Source organism: Oryctolagus cuniculus, chromosome 1 (assembly GCF_964237555.1).
Source record: "Oryctolagus cuniculus chromosome 1, mOryCun1.1, whole genome shotgun sequence".
Lineage (NCBI taxonomy): Eukaryota > Metazoa > Chordata > Mammalia > Lagomorpha > Leporidae > Oryctolagus > Oryctolagus cuniculus.
Window position 1 is genome coordinate 76641625 of NC_091432.1, and position 15073 is coordinate 76656697.

Sequence of the window (15073 nt, forward strand, 5' to 3'; positions counted from 1 at the left end):
CACTATGGACCAAACGGATGACCTGACAGCTACAGAACTTTTCATCCCATGGCTGTAGAATACACATTCTTCTCATCAGTGTGTGGAACTTTCTTTATAGAGAATAACCATATGCTAGGCCATAAAGCAAGTCTCAGCAAATTAAAAAAAAATTGAAATCATACTATGCATCTTCTCTGACTACAAAGGAATGAAACAACTCAATAATCTCTAGAGCATATGCAAAATAAAATTCACAACAGCTAGGATATGGAATCAACTCAGATGATTATCTACTGAAGACTGGATAAAGAAATTACGGTATTTATAAAATGCCATACAGTAATAAAAAAATGAAATCCTGTCATTTGTAATAAAATGGAAGCATCTGGAAACCATTATACTTAGTGAAATAACCCAGTCCCAAAAAGACAAATATAATATGTTCTCCCTGAACTGTGGTACCCAAGAGAATACCTATAAGGTAATCTATAGGAGTGAAATTGACACTTTGAGATCCAATGATTTTACAGCATTTCTCTTGATTGTTGAGGAACAGTGTTTTTTTTCTTATACTATTTGTTGAGCTCTTAGTGTAGAGTTACTCTTACTAATATAAAGTTAACTGAAAATAGATCTTTGTAAAAAAATAAAAAATAAGAATGGAAATAGAAGAGGGAGGGGTTTGAAGGGTGGAAGCATGGGCAGGAAAGGGGTAGGGTGCAAAGTATCATTATGTCCCTGAATCTTTATATGAAATACATGATACATGAACTTTGCATATCCTAATAAAATTTAAAAACAAAAAAGACATCACTTAGGGAAAAAAATGTGAATACAAGTCCCTTATCAGGTGAATGCATTATGGAAATGAAAAAGTTAGCTCTAAAATTCATATGGAATGACAAGGGGATCTCAAATAGTTAAGATACTCTTGAAATACAATGTTGTCAAGAAATGGCAAGAGCAGAAATCCTTATCTTCTTACTAATTTAGGAGAAAGTATTTCACCATAAAGTATGATGTTAACTCTTTATCAAGCTAAGGAAATCCTCTTCTATTCTTTTGAGTATACTTAGCATGAAAGTGTATTGGATTTTGTCAAATGCTATTCCTACATTAAATGAAATGTTCATTTTAATGTTTTTTCCTCCATTCTATCAATATAGTGCACTACATTAGTTAGTTTACATGTTTTTTTCTTTTTAATTTTTGTTTTTTCTCTTTATTTTTTGTTTGTGAAACAGGTAAAGAGACAGAGAGTTCAGATCCACCAATTCACTCACTAAAGGCTCACAATGGCTGAGGTTAGGCCAAGCTGAAGCCAGGAGCTGGGTACCCAATCCAAACCAGAGTCCCTGGATAGCAGGGGCCCAACTAACGGAATCATTACCCTTGATCCAAAGGATGGATGTTAGCAGGAAGTTTGAATGAGGAGTAGAGCTGAAAACTGAAAACAATATTGGATACAGATGTCTTACCACCAAGCCAAATGTCTGCTCTCTGATTTTCACATATTTTAAACCATCCTTGCATTTCTAGAATAAATCTCACTTGCTAGTGGTATATATTCCATTTTAGGTACTACTAGATTTTGTGTGCTAATATTTTGTTGAGGAGTTTTATATTTATACTCATAAAAGATGTTGGTCTATAATTTTCTTGCGATGTCCTTGAATATTGACTAGTATTATATGAATCTCATAGAACAAATGAGGAAATATTCCCTCCTCCTCAAATTTTTGGAAGCATTTGAAAAGAATGGTGTTAACTCTTTAAACATTTGGTAGAATTCACCACTGAAACTTTCTGGTCTTAGCTTTTCTGGGTTGGAAGGTTTTTTCACTATTTACTCAGTTTTGGAAGATTGTGTATTTCTAGAAATTTTTCCATTTCATCTGTGTTGTCTAACTTGTTGGCATACAATCGTTCACAGTATTTTCATATGACTTCTTTTATTTCTGGTAAGGTCATAATAAAGTTAATGCTTTCACTTCTGATTTTAGTCATTTGAGGTTTTTTTTCTTTTTAAAGACCATGTGACAGGAGCCAGTGCTGTAGCGTAGTAGGTTAAGCCTCTGCCTGCAGCACCGGCATCCCATATGGGCACCAGTTCAAGTCCCAGCTGCTCCGCTTCCTATATAGCTCTCTGCTTGTGTCCTTGGAAAGCAGAAGAAGATGGCCCAAGTGTTGGGCCCCCACAGATGTGTGGGAAACTAGGAGGAAGCTCCTAGCTACTGGTTTCAGATCAGCCCAGTTCCAGCTATTGCAATCATTTGGGCAGTGAACCAGTAGATGGAAGACCTTTCTCTCTGTCTCTCCCTCTGACTGTAACTCTACCTCTCAAATAAATAAAATATTTTTTTAAAAAATAATGGAGAAAAAGAGATCATCCATCAGCTGGTTCACCCCCAAATGACCACATCAAGCTGGGATAGGCCAGGTCAAAGTCAGGAGCCCAGAACTCCATCCAGGTCTCCCATGGGGATGGCAAGGACTTAAGTACATGGGCCATCATCCACTGCTTTGCCAGGACCATTTGCCTAAACCCAAATCAGATGTGGAGTAGCCAGGACTTAAACCAACCCTCTTAAAACAGGTTTCACACATGGAAAGCAACAGCTTAGTTTGTTGCACCACAATGCCCATCCCAAGTCCTCTCTTTTAATCTCAGTAATCCAGCTAAAACATTGTCAATTTTGTTTCTCATTTCAAAGAATCAATTTTCATTTCAGTGATTCTCTGCCTTTTTTCTATTTCCTATCCCTTTTATCTTCACTAAAATGTTTATTATTTCCTTCCCCTGCTTGCTTTGACTTGATTTCATTCTTCTTTTTATAATTCCTAAGGCGAAAGGTTTGTTGATTTGAAATTTCCTTTTTTTTAACTTTTATTTAATGAATATAAATTTCCAAAGTACAGCTTATGGAGTACAATGGCTTCCCCCTCCCAAAACTTCCCTCCCACCCGCAACCCTCCCCTTTCCCACTCCCTCTCCCCTTCCATTCACATCAAGATTCATTTTCAACTCTCTTTATGTACAGAAGATCAGTTTAGCATACATTAAGTAAAGATTTCAACAGTTTGCACCCACATAGAAACACAAAGTGAAAAATACTGTTTGAGCACTAGTTATAGCATCAGATCACAATGTACAGCACATTAAGGACAGAGATCCCACATGAGGAGCAAGTGCACAGTGACTCCTGTTCTTGACTTTACAAATTGACACTCCTGTTTATGGCATCAGCAATCACCCTAGGCTCTTGTCATGAGTTGCCAAGGCTATGGAAGCCTTTTGAGTTCACCAACTCTGATCATATTTAGACAAGGTCGTAGTCAGAGTGGAAGTTCTCTCCTCCTTCAGAAAAAAGTACCTCCTTCTTTGATGACCTGTTCTTTCCACTGGGATCTCACTCGCAGAGATCTTTTATTTAGCTTGTTGTTTTGTTTTGTTGTTGTTGTTGTTGTTGTTTGTGGGTTTTTTTTGTTTTTTTGTTTTTTTGTTTTTGCCAGAGTGTCTTGGCTTTCCATGCCTGAAATACTCTCATGGGCTTTTCAGCCAGATCTGCATGCCTTAAGGGCTGATTCTGAGGCCAGAGTACTGCTTAGGGCTTTTGCCATTCTATGGGTCTGCTGTGTATCTCGCTTCCCATGTTGGATCATTCTCTCCCTTTTTTATTCTATCAGCTAGTATTTGCAGACACTAGTCTTGTTTATGTGATCCCTTTGGCTCTTAGTCCTATCATTATGATCAGTTGTGAACACAAATTGATCACTGGGACTAGTGAGATGGCATTGGTACATGCCACCTTGATGGGATTGAATTGGAATCCCCTGGTATGTTTCTAACTCTACCGTTTGGGGCAAGTCAGCTTGAGCATGTCCCGAATTGCACATCTCTTCCCTCTCTTATTCCCACTCTTATATTTAACAGCGATCACTTTTCAGTTAAGTTTCAACACCTAAGAGTAACTGTGTATTGATTACCAGGATTCAACCAAAAGTATTAAGTAGAACAAAAAAGATACCAAGAGGGATAACATTATAAGTTGTTCAACAGTCAGGGCAAGGGCTGATCAAGTCAGAGTTTCTCATAGTGTCCATTTCACTTTAACAGGTTTCCTTTTTGGTACTCAGTTAGTTGTTGCCAATCAGGGAGAACATATGATATTTGTCCCTTTGGGACTGGCTTATTTCACTCAGCATAATGTTTTCCAAATTCCTAACTGGGATCACTTTTCAGTTAAAATTTAAACACCTAAGAAAAATTGTGTGTTAATTACAGAGTTCAATCAATAGTACTAGAACAAACAAAAAATACTAAAATGGATAAAGTATTACATTCTACATCAACAGTCAGGACAAGAGCTGATCAAGTCATTATTTCTCATAATGACCATTTCACTTCAACAGGTTTCCCCTTTGGTGCTCAGTTAGTTGTCGCTGATCAGGGAGAACATATGATATTTGTCCCTTTAGGACTGGCTTAATTCACTCAGCATAATGTTTTCCAGATTCCTCCATCTTGTTGCAAATGACCGGGTTTCACTGTTTTTGACTGCTGTATAGTATTCTATAGAGTACATGTCCCATAATTTCTTTATTCAGTCTACTGTTGATGGGCATTTGGGTTGGTTCCAGGCCTTAGCTATTGTGAATTGAGCTGCAATAAACATTAATGTGCAAACAGCTTGTTTGTTTGCCAATTTAATTTCCTTTGGGTAAATTCCAAAGAGTGGGATGGCTGGGTTGTATGGTAGGGCTATATTCAGGTTTCTGAGGAATCTCCAGACTGACTTCCATAGTGGCTTGACCAGTTTGCATTCCCACTAACAGTGCGTTAATGTCCCTTTTCCCCCACATCCTCTCCAGCATCTATTGTTGGCAGATTTCTGAATGTGAGCCATTCTAACAGGGGTGAGATGAAACCTCATTGTGGTTTTGATTTGCATTTCCCTGATTGCTAGTCATGCTGAACATTTTTTCATGTGTCTGTTGGCCCTTTGGATTTCCTCTTTTGAAAAATGTCTATTGAGGTCCTTGGCCCATCTCTTAAGTGGGTTGTTTTGATGTTGTGGAGTTTCTTGATTTCTTTGTAGATTCTGGTTATCAACCCTTTATCTGTTGCATAGTTTGCAAATATTTTTTCCCATTTTGTTGGTTACCTCTTCACTTTCCTGACTGTTTCTTTTGAAGTACAGAAACTTCTCAATTTGATGCAATCCCAAATGTTAATTTTGGCTTTGACTGGCTGTGCTTCTGGGTCTTTTCCAAGAAGTCATTGCCGGTACCTATATCTTGCAGGGTTTTTCCAATGCTCTCTAATAATTTGATGGTGTCAGGTTGTAGATTTAAGTCGTTAATCCATGTTGAGTGGATTTTTGTGTAAGGTGAAAGGTAGGGGTCTTGCTTCATGATTCTGCACGTGGAAATCCAATTTTCCCAGCACCATTTATTGAATAGACTGTCCTTACTCCAGGGATTGGTTTTAGATCCTTGATCAAATATAAGTTGGCTGTAGATGTTTGGATTGATTTCTGGTGTTTCAATTCTGTTCCATTGGTCTATCCATCTGTTTCTGTACCAGTACCATGCTGTTTTGATTACAACTACCCTGTAGTGTATCCTGACATCTGGTATTGTGATGCCTCCGGCTTTGTTTTTGTTGTACAAGATTGCTTTAGCTATTCGAGGTCTCTTGTGTCTCCAAATGAATTTCAGCACCATTTTTTCCAGATCTGAGAAGAAGGTCTTCGGTATCTTGATTGGTATTGCATTGAATGTATAAATTGCTTTTGGTAGAATGGACATTTTGATGATATTGATTCTTCCAATCCATGAGCATGGAAGATTTTTCCATTTCTTGGTATCCTCTTCTATTTCTTTCTTTAAGGTTTTGTAATTGTCATCGCAGAGATCTTTAACGTCCTTGGTTAAGTTTATTCCAAGGTATTTGATTGTTTTTGTAGCTATTGTGAATGGGATTGATCTTAGAAGTTCTTCCTCAGCCATGGCATTGTCTGTGTATACAAAGGCTGTTGATTTTTGTGCATTGATTTTATACCCTGCTACTTTGCCAAACTCTTCTATGAGTTCCAATAGTCTCTTAGTAGAGTTCTTTGGGTCCCCTAAATAAAGAATCATGTCATCTGCAAAGAGGGATAGTTTGAGTTCTTCCTTCCCAATTTGTATCCCTTTAATTTCTTTTTCTTGCCTAATAGCTCTGGCTAGAACCTCCAGAACTATATTGAATAGCAGTGGTGAGAGTGGACATCCCTGTCTGGTACCAGATCTCAGTGGAAATGCTTCCAACTTTTCCCCATTCAATAGGATGTTGGCCGTGGGTTTTACATAGATTGCTTTGATTGTATTGAGGAATGTTCCTTCCATACCCAGTTTGCTTAGAGTTTTCATCATGAAAGGGTGTTGGATTTTATCAAATGCTTTCTCTGCATCTATTGAGATAATCATATGGTTTTTCTTCTGCAGTCTGTTAATGTGGTGTATCATGTTGATTGTTTTGTGCACACTGAACCATCACTGCATACCAGGGATAAATCCCACTTGGACTGGGTGGATGATCTTTCTGATGTGTTGTTGCATTCTATTGGCGAGAATTTTATTGAGGATTTTTGCATCTATGTTCATCAGGGATATTGGTCTGTAATTCTCTTTCAATACTGCATCTTTTTCCGGCTTAGGAATTAAGGTGATGCTGGCTTCATAGAAAGAATTTGGGAGGATTCCCTTTTTCGATTGTTCTGAATAGTCTGAGAAGAATTGGAGTTAGTTCTTCTTTAAATGTCTGGTAGAATTCAGCAGTAAATCCATTTGGTCCTGGGCTTTTCTTTGTTGGGAGGGCCTTTATTACTGTTTCAATTTCTGTCTCAGTTATGGGTCTGTTTAGGTTTTCGATGTCTTCCTGGTTCAATTTAGGTAGGTTGCATGTGTCCAGGAATCTATTCATTTCTGATAGATTTCCCTGTTTTCTGGCATACAAGTCCTTGTAGTAATTTCTGATGATTCTTTTTATTTCTGTGGTGTCTGTTGTTACATTTCCTTTTTCATCTCTGATTTTATTGATTTGGGTCTTTTCTCTTCTTTTTTTAGTTAGTTGGGCCACTGGGGTGTCAATTTTGTTTATTTTTTCAAAAAACCAGCTCCTCGTTTGGCTGATTTTTTGTAATGTTTTTTGGATTCAATCCTGTTGATTTCTTCTCTGTTTTAACTATTTCTCTTCTCCTACTAGATTGGGTTTGGCTTGCTGCAGATTTTCTAGATCCAGAGATGCATTGAAAGCTCATCTATTTGGTGCCTTTCCAATTTCTTGATGTAGGCACCTATTGATTTAAACTTTCCTCTCTACACTGCTTTTGCTGCGTCCCATAAGTTTTGGTATGTTGTGCTGTTATCCTCATTTACTTCCAGAAAATTTTTGATTTCTCTTTTAATTTCTTCTATGACCCATCGTTCATTCAGGAGCATGTTGTTCAGTCTCCATGTGTTTGCATATGCTCTAGGGATTCCTGAGTTGCTAATTTCCAACTTCATTCCTTTATGGTCTGAGAAGCTGCATGGTATGATTCTAATTCTTTTGAATTTGCTCAGACTTGCTTTATGGCCTAGTATGTGGTCAATCCTAGAGAAGCTTCCATGTACTGCTGAGAAGAATGTAAATGCTTTCTGTGTAGGATGAAAAGTTCTGTATATATCTGTTAGATCCATTTGGGCTATAGTGTCATTTAAATCTACTGTATCCTTGTTGATCTTCTGTCCTATTGATCTGTCTATTTCTGAGAGTGGAGTATTGAAGTCCCCCAGTAATACTGTATTGTGGTCTAAGTCTCCCTTTAAGTCCCTCAACAAATCTTTTCAATAAACCGGTGCCCTGTAATTAGGTGCATATACATTGATAATCATTTTATCTTCCTATTGAATGGATCCCTTAATCATTATATAGCACCCCTCTTTGTCTCCCCTAACAGTTTTTGTGGTAAAGTTTATGTTATCCAATATTAAGATGGCTACGCCCGCTCTTTCATTTCTGTTGGCATGGTATATCTTTTCCAGCCTTTCACTTTCAGTCTGTATGCATCTTTGTTGGAAAGATGTGTTTCTTGTAAGCAGCAAATAGATGGGTTTTGTTCCTTAAGCCAATCAGCCAATCTGTGTCTTTTAACTGGACAGTTCAGGCCGTTAACGTCCAATGTGACTATTGATAAGTAGTAACTTTGCCCTGCCATTTACCAAAGATATTTTCTAATATATGCTTTGAATTCCCTGTGATCTTTTACTGTGAGGTTTCCTTCCTTTACCTTCTTTCATATTGATGACCGTGTTTCTGTGTTTCTGTGTGTAACACATCTTTAAGCATCTTTTGCAGGGCTGGACGAGTGGCAACAAACTCTTTCAATTTCTGTTTGCTGAGAAAGGTCTTTATTTCACCTTCATTCACAAATGATAGCTTTGCAGGATATAATATTCTGGGCTGGCAATTTTTCTCTCTTAGTACCTGGGCTATATCTCGCCATTCCCTCCTAGCTTACAGGGTTTCTGATGAGAAGTCAGCTGTGAGTCTGATTGGAGAGCCTCTGAGAGTAATTTGACGTCAGATCTGCACATTTTAGGATCTTTTCTTTATGTTTCACTGTGGTGAGTTTAATTACAACGTGTTGTGGTGAGGATCTCTTTTGGCCATTTTTATTAGGGGTTCTATGAGCTTCCTGTACTAGGATGTCTCTGTCCTTCTCCAAACCTGGGAAATTTTCTGCTAGTATCTCACTAAAAAGGCCTTCTAATCCTTTCTCCCTCTCCATGCCTTCAGGAACTCCTAGAACCCGAATGTTGGGTTTTTTAATAGTATCCTGAAGATTCCCAACAATATTTTTTAGATTTCTAATTTCCTCTTTTTTGGTTTGTATACTTTCCTGTGCTCTAAGTCCGATATTCAGATCTTCTGCTTCACCCATTCTGTTTTTAAGGCTCTCTAATGTGTTTGTCATTTGATCTACTGAATTCTTCATTTCATTATGATTTCTCATCACTATCACAGTTTCATGTTCTACTAGTTATTTTGATTCCTCCTTAATATTTCATTTTCACAAGACAGATTTTCTATCTTGTCCATTAAGGATTTCTGCAGTTCAAGAATTTGTTTTTGAGAACTTCTTAATGTTCTTATCAATTTTTTGAGATCCACTTCTTGCATTTCTTCTATCTCATCATCTTCATAATCTTGACTTGGGGTGTCTATTTCATTTGGGGGCATCATAGTGTCTTCCTTGTTCTTGTTACCTCGGTTTTTGCACTTGTTGTTTGGCATATTGGAGATATTCTTTGGTTTCTTCGGTGTGGTGTTTTTTCTCATTATACTGTGACTCTAGATTAAGTGGACTGTCTGCTTTTGATGGATCCTTAGAGGCTGTGATGGGTGTGGCCAGAGAGCTTTGGTTCTTCAGGGTTAAGGGTGTGCCAAAGGTGACTCACCCAGATTGTTCTGTCGCTCGTTTTTGTTTTTGTTTTTATTTTTTGATTCAGTTGGGAAGTAATTCCACACAGCTGAGTGGAATTGAGAGTAGTTGATGTATGAAATCTGGCCCCTGTGGGTATTCGTCTGCTTACCGCTGGGACCAAAGAGTTTATGCAGCCCTCAGTGTGGTCTCAAATTTCTTTTTTCTTTTTTTTATTTTTTTTAAACTTTTATTTAATGAATATAAATTTCCAAAGTACAGAATATGGATTACAATGGCTTCCCCCCCATAACGTCCCTCCCACCCACAACCCTCCCCTTTCCCACTCCCTCTCCCCTTCCATTCACATCAAGATTCATTTTCATTTCTCTTTATATACAGAAGATCAGTTTAGCATACATTAAGTAAAGATTTCAACAGTTTGCTCCCACACAGAAACATAAAGTGAAAAATACTGTTTGAGTGCTAGTTATAGCATTAAATCTCAATGCACAGCACACTAAGGACAAAGATCCTACATGAGGAGTAAGTGCACAGTGACTCCTGTTGTTGACTTAACAAATTGACACTCTTGTTTATGGCATCAGTAATCACCCTAGGCTCTTGTCATGAGCTGCCAAGGCTATGGAAGCCCCCTGAGTTCACTGACTCTGATAATTTTTAGACAAGGCCATGGTCAAAGTGGAAGTTCTTTCCTCCCTTCAGAGAAAGGTACCTCCTTCTTTGATGACCCGTTCTTTCCACTGGCATCTCACTCGCGGAGATCTTTCATTTAGGTTTTTTTTTGTGTATGTGTGGTCTCAAATTTCTCCGCAGTCTTTCACAGGGTTGCCCAGGTTACCGAGTTTGTGTACTTGGTGAGTTCTCTCCCCCCCCCCTCAGATTTTCAGTCTCAGTTCGTTAGCCCCACACTTTCACTAGGTGTTAATCTCCTGTTATTTCTCCCTACCAGAGTCAGGTTTTTCTGCTTGGCTAATGAGGGGCGCCGCTTTACATACGCAAAATGGCGCCTGCCCTTTGTCTTGCTCGGCTTTGTAAGGTGAGTGGAGAGAGAGGCTAATGTCCGTGCCAGTTCCCCTTATTTATTCCTCCAGTCAGCCTGGTGAACTTTCCCCAGTGGGGTTTCAGGCCTCGTTCTCTGTAGGCTCTTTCTGTCTTTCCCTGCCAATGTCTCAGGTTACCAAGGTCTTTGTCTCACCTCCCCTTCCAGCACTGGTGCACAGACTCTGCGGCTCAGCTCCCGTGGCTCGGCTTCCACGCGATGAGCGACCTTGCTCTCCCCGTAGGTCCTCTGTGTCACATCCACTAGATCCAGAAGAGTTTCCTCTGCAATTTTTTCCTGATCCTTTTCCTGAGGCTACCATATCTCCACTTTTATTAAACTATCTTTTCCCGGACTATCAGTGTGCGCCCTCACTATTCCACCATCTTGGCTCCGCCTACCTGAAATTTTCTTTTTTAATGTAGGTATTTAGAGCCAGACATTTGCCTCTGAGAACTGCTTTAACTACATTCCAAAAGGTCAGTATGTTGATTTGTTTTCATTCATCCTATTTTCTATTTTACTTGTAATTTCTTCTTTGAGCTATTCATAATTTAGTAGTTGTTGATTTCTAATTTCATTTCATTGTGGTTAAAAATTATATTTTGTATTATTTCAATCTTAAATTCATTGAGACTTGCTCTATGGCCTAACCCATGTTATGGAAAATGTTCCAAGTGTACTTAAGAAAAATGTGAACTTTATGGTTGGATAAATTGTTCTATATATGTCTATTAGACCTACTTGGTTTAGAATATTGTTCAAGTCTTCTGTTTCCTCACTGATCTTCTTTCCAGTTCTTCTATCCATTATTGAAAGAGGAGTATTGAGGTCTCTAACCATTATTGAACAAAATCATTCTTGCAATCCTATCAGTTTTTGCTTCATATATTTTGGTACTTGTTGTTAATGTGTACATGTTTACAAACATTATATAAACTTCACTTTGTCTGATGTTTTAGAGATATTTCAATTCTCTTTTGCAGGTTTATTGTTTTCATGCAATATATTTTTCTAATTCTTTTAATTTTGCATTTAGTTCATTTTCCATTGCTGTAACTAAATACCCAAGCTTGTGTAATTTATAAAGAAAAGAGGTTATGTCACCTCTTGGGGGCTGAAAGTCCAAACACCATGGTGCTGGCTCTGCTCAATTCTGGTGAGGGTCCCGTTGGCTGTGTCACATGGCAGATGGCATCATGGCAGGAATTTGAGTGAGAAGGAGAGGTCACACAGAAGTCGAAGAGAATGGAGAAAGACAAGTCTTGCTCTTTGTAACTTTCCATTTCTGTAGGAACTAATACAATTCCAAAAGAATTATCTTAATTCCTTCCAAAGTCGTGTCACCAGTGACCTAATTATCTTGTAATAAGCTCAACCTCCTAAAGCTCTACCACATCCTGATATCACCAAACTGAGGACCAAACTTCCAATACAAGAGTCCTTGGGGTTACACTCAAACCATAGCATATTTCAACATATTTGTATCTTTAAAGCTAAGAGTCTCTAATAAATAGTATACAGTTGGATGGTGGTTTTTACTCTAATTTGACAATTTCTGAATTTTAAGTGGAAAGTTTAATCTATTAATATTTAATGTAATTACTAATGATGAAGAACTGACTTCTATCATGTTGCTATATGCTTTATGTCTTACATTTTTTTCCTCACTTTTTCAATTACTCTTCCGTTTTTATTAAATTTACTAGAGTACCACTTTAATGCCATTGTTATTTCTTTTACTATACTTTATTTTCTTAGTAGTTACTCTATAGAATAACTCAATTTATAACAACCCACTTTGGATTAATATTAACTTAATTTTAATAGTACACAAAACTTTTCCCTTATTCTGTTCTACCATAACTTTATGTTGTTACTGATACAAATTAAATCTTTATATACCATGTACCTATCTATATAGAATAATAGTTGTTTTATGCAGTTATCTTAAATGGAAGGAGAAAAGAGTTATTTTTTTTTCATTGTGTCTCAGGCTTCTTTATTTAAAAACAAAGTGATGTGGGGATTAAAATCAAGAGCATCATTGAACTTCACCTTCCCGCCAACCAGTTCCCAAAACTCCTTGCCCCACCCTTTGTGTTTCCAATGCCTTCCATAGTGAAATAAGAACTGAATCCCCAAAGCCCTGACTCCAGGTTCTCTCTCCCTAGCGTTTCCCCCCGACCTCGGTCCCCACCCCGGGTTCCTGGGAAGGACAGGCAGCTCAGTTTGAATGCATGGGGGAGCCCAGAGCAGGGACAGGCACAGAGGGGAAGGCTTCCCCTCAGGGAAGGGCATTGGCGAGTACAGGGTAGCGAAGTGAGGGCTGCCATAGCCTGGGGTACTGAAATGGGACCCCGGTGCCAGAGGAAAAGACATAGGCCTCTCTGCGAAGGGAGAGCCGGCGGCCTCAAAATCCTCTCATTGGGAACAGTCACTGCTTGATCGTTTGCCCTTCTGGCGCCGGTTACAGAACCACACACGGACCACGTCTTTCTCGAGCCCCAGCTGCTGGGCGATGTGGCTGATCTGCTGCAGCGTGGGTTTCGGGCACTGCAAGAACATGTTCTCCAAGTTGCCTCTCACTCGGTTCTCGATATTCGTTCGCTTTCTCTTCCGGGCCTGCACGTGGGTCTCCGCTTTGCAAATCTCCTGAAGGTTCTCATTGTTGTCGGCCTCCTCCACCCATTTCTGCAGCAGGGGCCGCAGCTTACACATGTACTTGAAACTGAGTTGTAGGGCCTCGAATCGGCAGATGGTGGTTTGGCTGAACACCTTTCCAAAGAGAACCCCCAGGGTGAGCCCCACGTCAGCCTGAGTGTAGCCCAGAGTGATCCTCTTCTGCTTCAGGAGCTTGGCAAACTGCTCGAGTTCTTTCTGTAGAGCTTTCATGTCCTGGGACTCCTTGGGGGTTTGCTCCAGCTTCTCCTTCTCCAGCTTCACGGCACCAAGAGGCGCAGCGCAGGGCTCAGGGGAGGGCCCCTCCGACAGGCCCCCCCCGCGCCGGCCCCTACCTTGCCCTCCGGCTGAGAGGTCTCCAGGCCGCACTGAGGCACGAGGCCCACGGCGAGCTGCGGGGTGCAGTGCACCATCGCTCCACAGAAGTCATACGGCGGCGGGCACGGGGGAATCCCCCACACCTCGGCGCCCGGTGCAACCCCGGGCCGATGGCGGGCCCACCGGGAGGGCCTTGGAAGCTCAGCCAGGTCCGGGGCTCCACCCAGCCTGGCTCCGGCCCTCCAGGCCCATCGCCACCACCGCCCGGCGGGGGCGAGAAGGTGAAGTCTGAGGCCAGGTGTCCCGCCATGGGGGAAGGAGGGTGCCCCGCACCGGGGGCCTGGTGAAATAATCGAGAAAAGAGTTATTTTTAAAATCTGTGCATACTGTCTCATACATATCTATGTAGTCATATTTTTTTCTCTATTTCTTTTTGTACATTCTCATTATTTTCTAGTCTTTTCATTATGGGCAGAAAGACTGCCTTTAGCATTTATTGTAGGGCAGATCTGCTAACAACAAATGCTCTCTGCTTTTGTTTGTCTGGAAATGTCTTAATTTCTCAATTTTTGAAGATACTTTTCCCAGATACAGAATTCTTGTTTGCTTGTTTTTTTTTTTCTTCCAGGACTTTATATAGGTCTTGCCAATGCCTTCTACATTCCATTATTTCAAATGATAAATCAGTTGCCAATGTTATCAAGATTCTCTTGCACATAATTTGTTGCTTCTATTTTTTTAAAGGTTTATTTATTTGTTTGAAAGTGAGAGTTACACAGAGAGAGGCGAGGCAGAGAAAGAGAGGTCTTCCATCCACTGGTTCACTCTCCAATTGGCCTCAACGGCCAGAGCTGCGCTGATCCGAAGCCAGGAGCCAGGAGCTTCTTCTAGGTCTCCCATGTGGGTGCAGGGGCTGAAGAACCTGGGCCATCTTCTACTGCTTTCTCAGGCCATAGCAGAGAGCTGGATCAGAAGTGGAGTAGCCAGGACTTGAATCGGCACCCATATGGGATGCCAGTGCTGCAGGTGGCGGCTTTACCTGCGACACCACAGCGCCAGCCCAACTTCTGTCTTGCTTCTTTTAAGATTCTTTGACTTCTGACAATTTGATTCTGAAGTGCCTCAGTGTTATTCTCTTTATATTTACCCTCTTGGAGATATATTGAGTTTCTTGGATGTGCAGATAAATGTTTTCCATCAAATTTCAAAAGTTTGGAGGCATTGTTTCTTCAAATATCTTTCTGCCACTTTTGCTCTCTCCTCACTTGGGACTCCCATTATGGTTATATGGGTAACCTTAATGGCATCACAGACTTCCGTCACTCTGTTCATTCCTCTTTATTCTTTAATTTGTTCCTCAGAATATATAATCTCAACTATCCAAGATTGATTCTCCTTCCAGTTCAAATCTGCTGTCAAGCATCTTTAGTGAATTTTTCTCTTCAATTATAGTACTTTTCTGTCGCTCCCCCTCTTCGTGGAGGAACGACACTAAACCCTGCCTAGGCTTCATATCCGAGTCACGGCACCATTATGTCGCTCCCCCTCTTCGTGGAGGAACGACACAGGACCCTGCGCT

The 15073-nt window shown here is 40.1% G+C and overlaps 1 protein-coding gene and 1 pseudogene across 7 annotated transcripts in view; both read right to left on the minus strand.

Moving 5' to 3' along the window:
- The window catches only part of DLG2 (discs large MAGUK scaffold protein 2), a 2256157-nt gene that overhangs the window by 2189674 nt on the left and 51410 nt on the right, over positions 1-15073 (minus strand). The gene's annotated exons all lie outside the window — the stretch shown is intronic.
- On the minus strand, positions 12590-13927 carry LOC100328969 (octamer binding transcription factor 4 pseudogene; annotated as a pseudogene).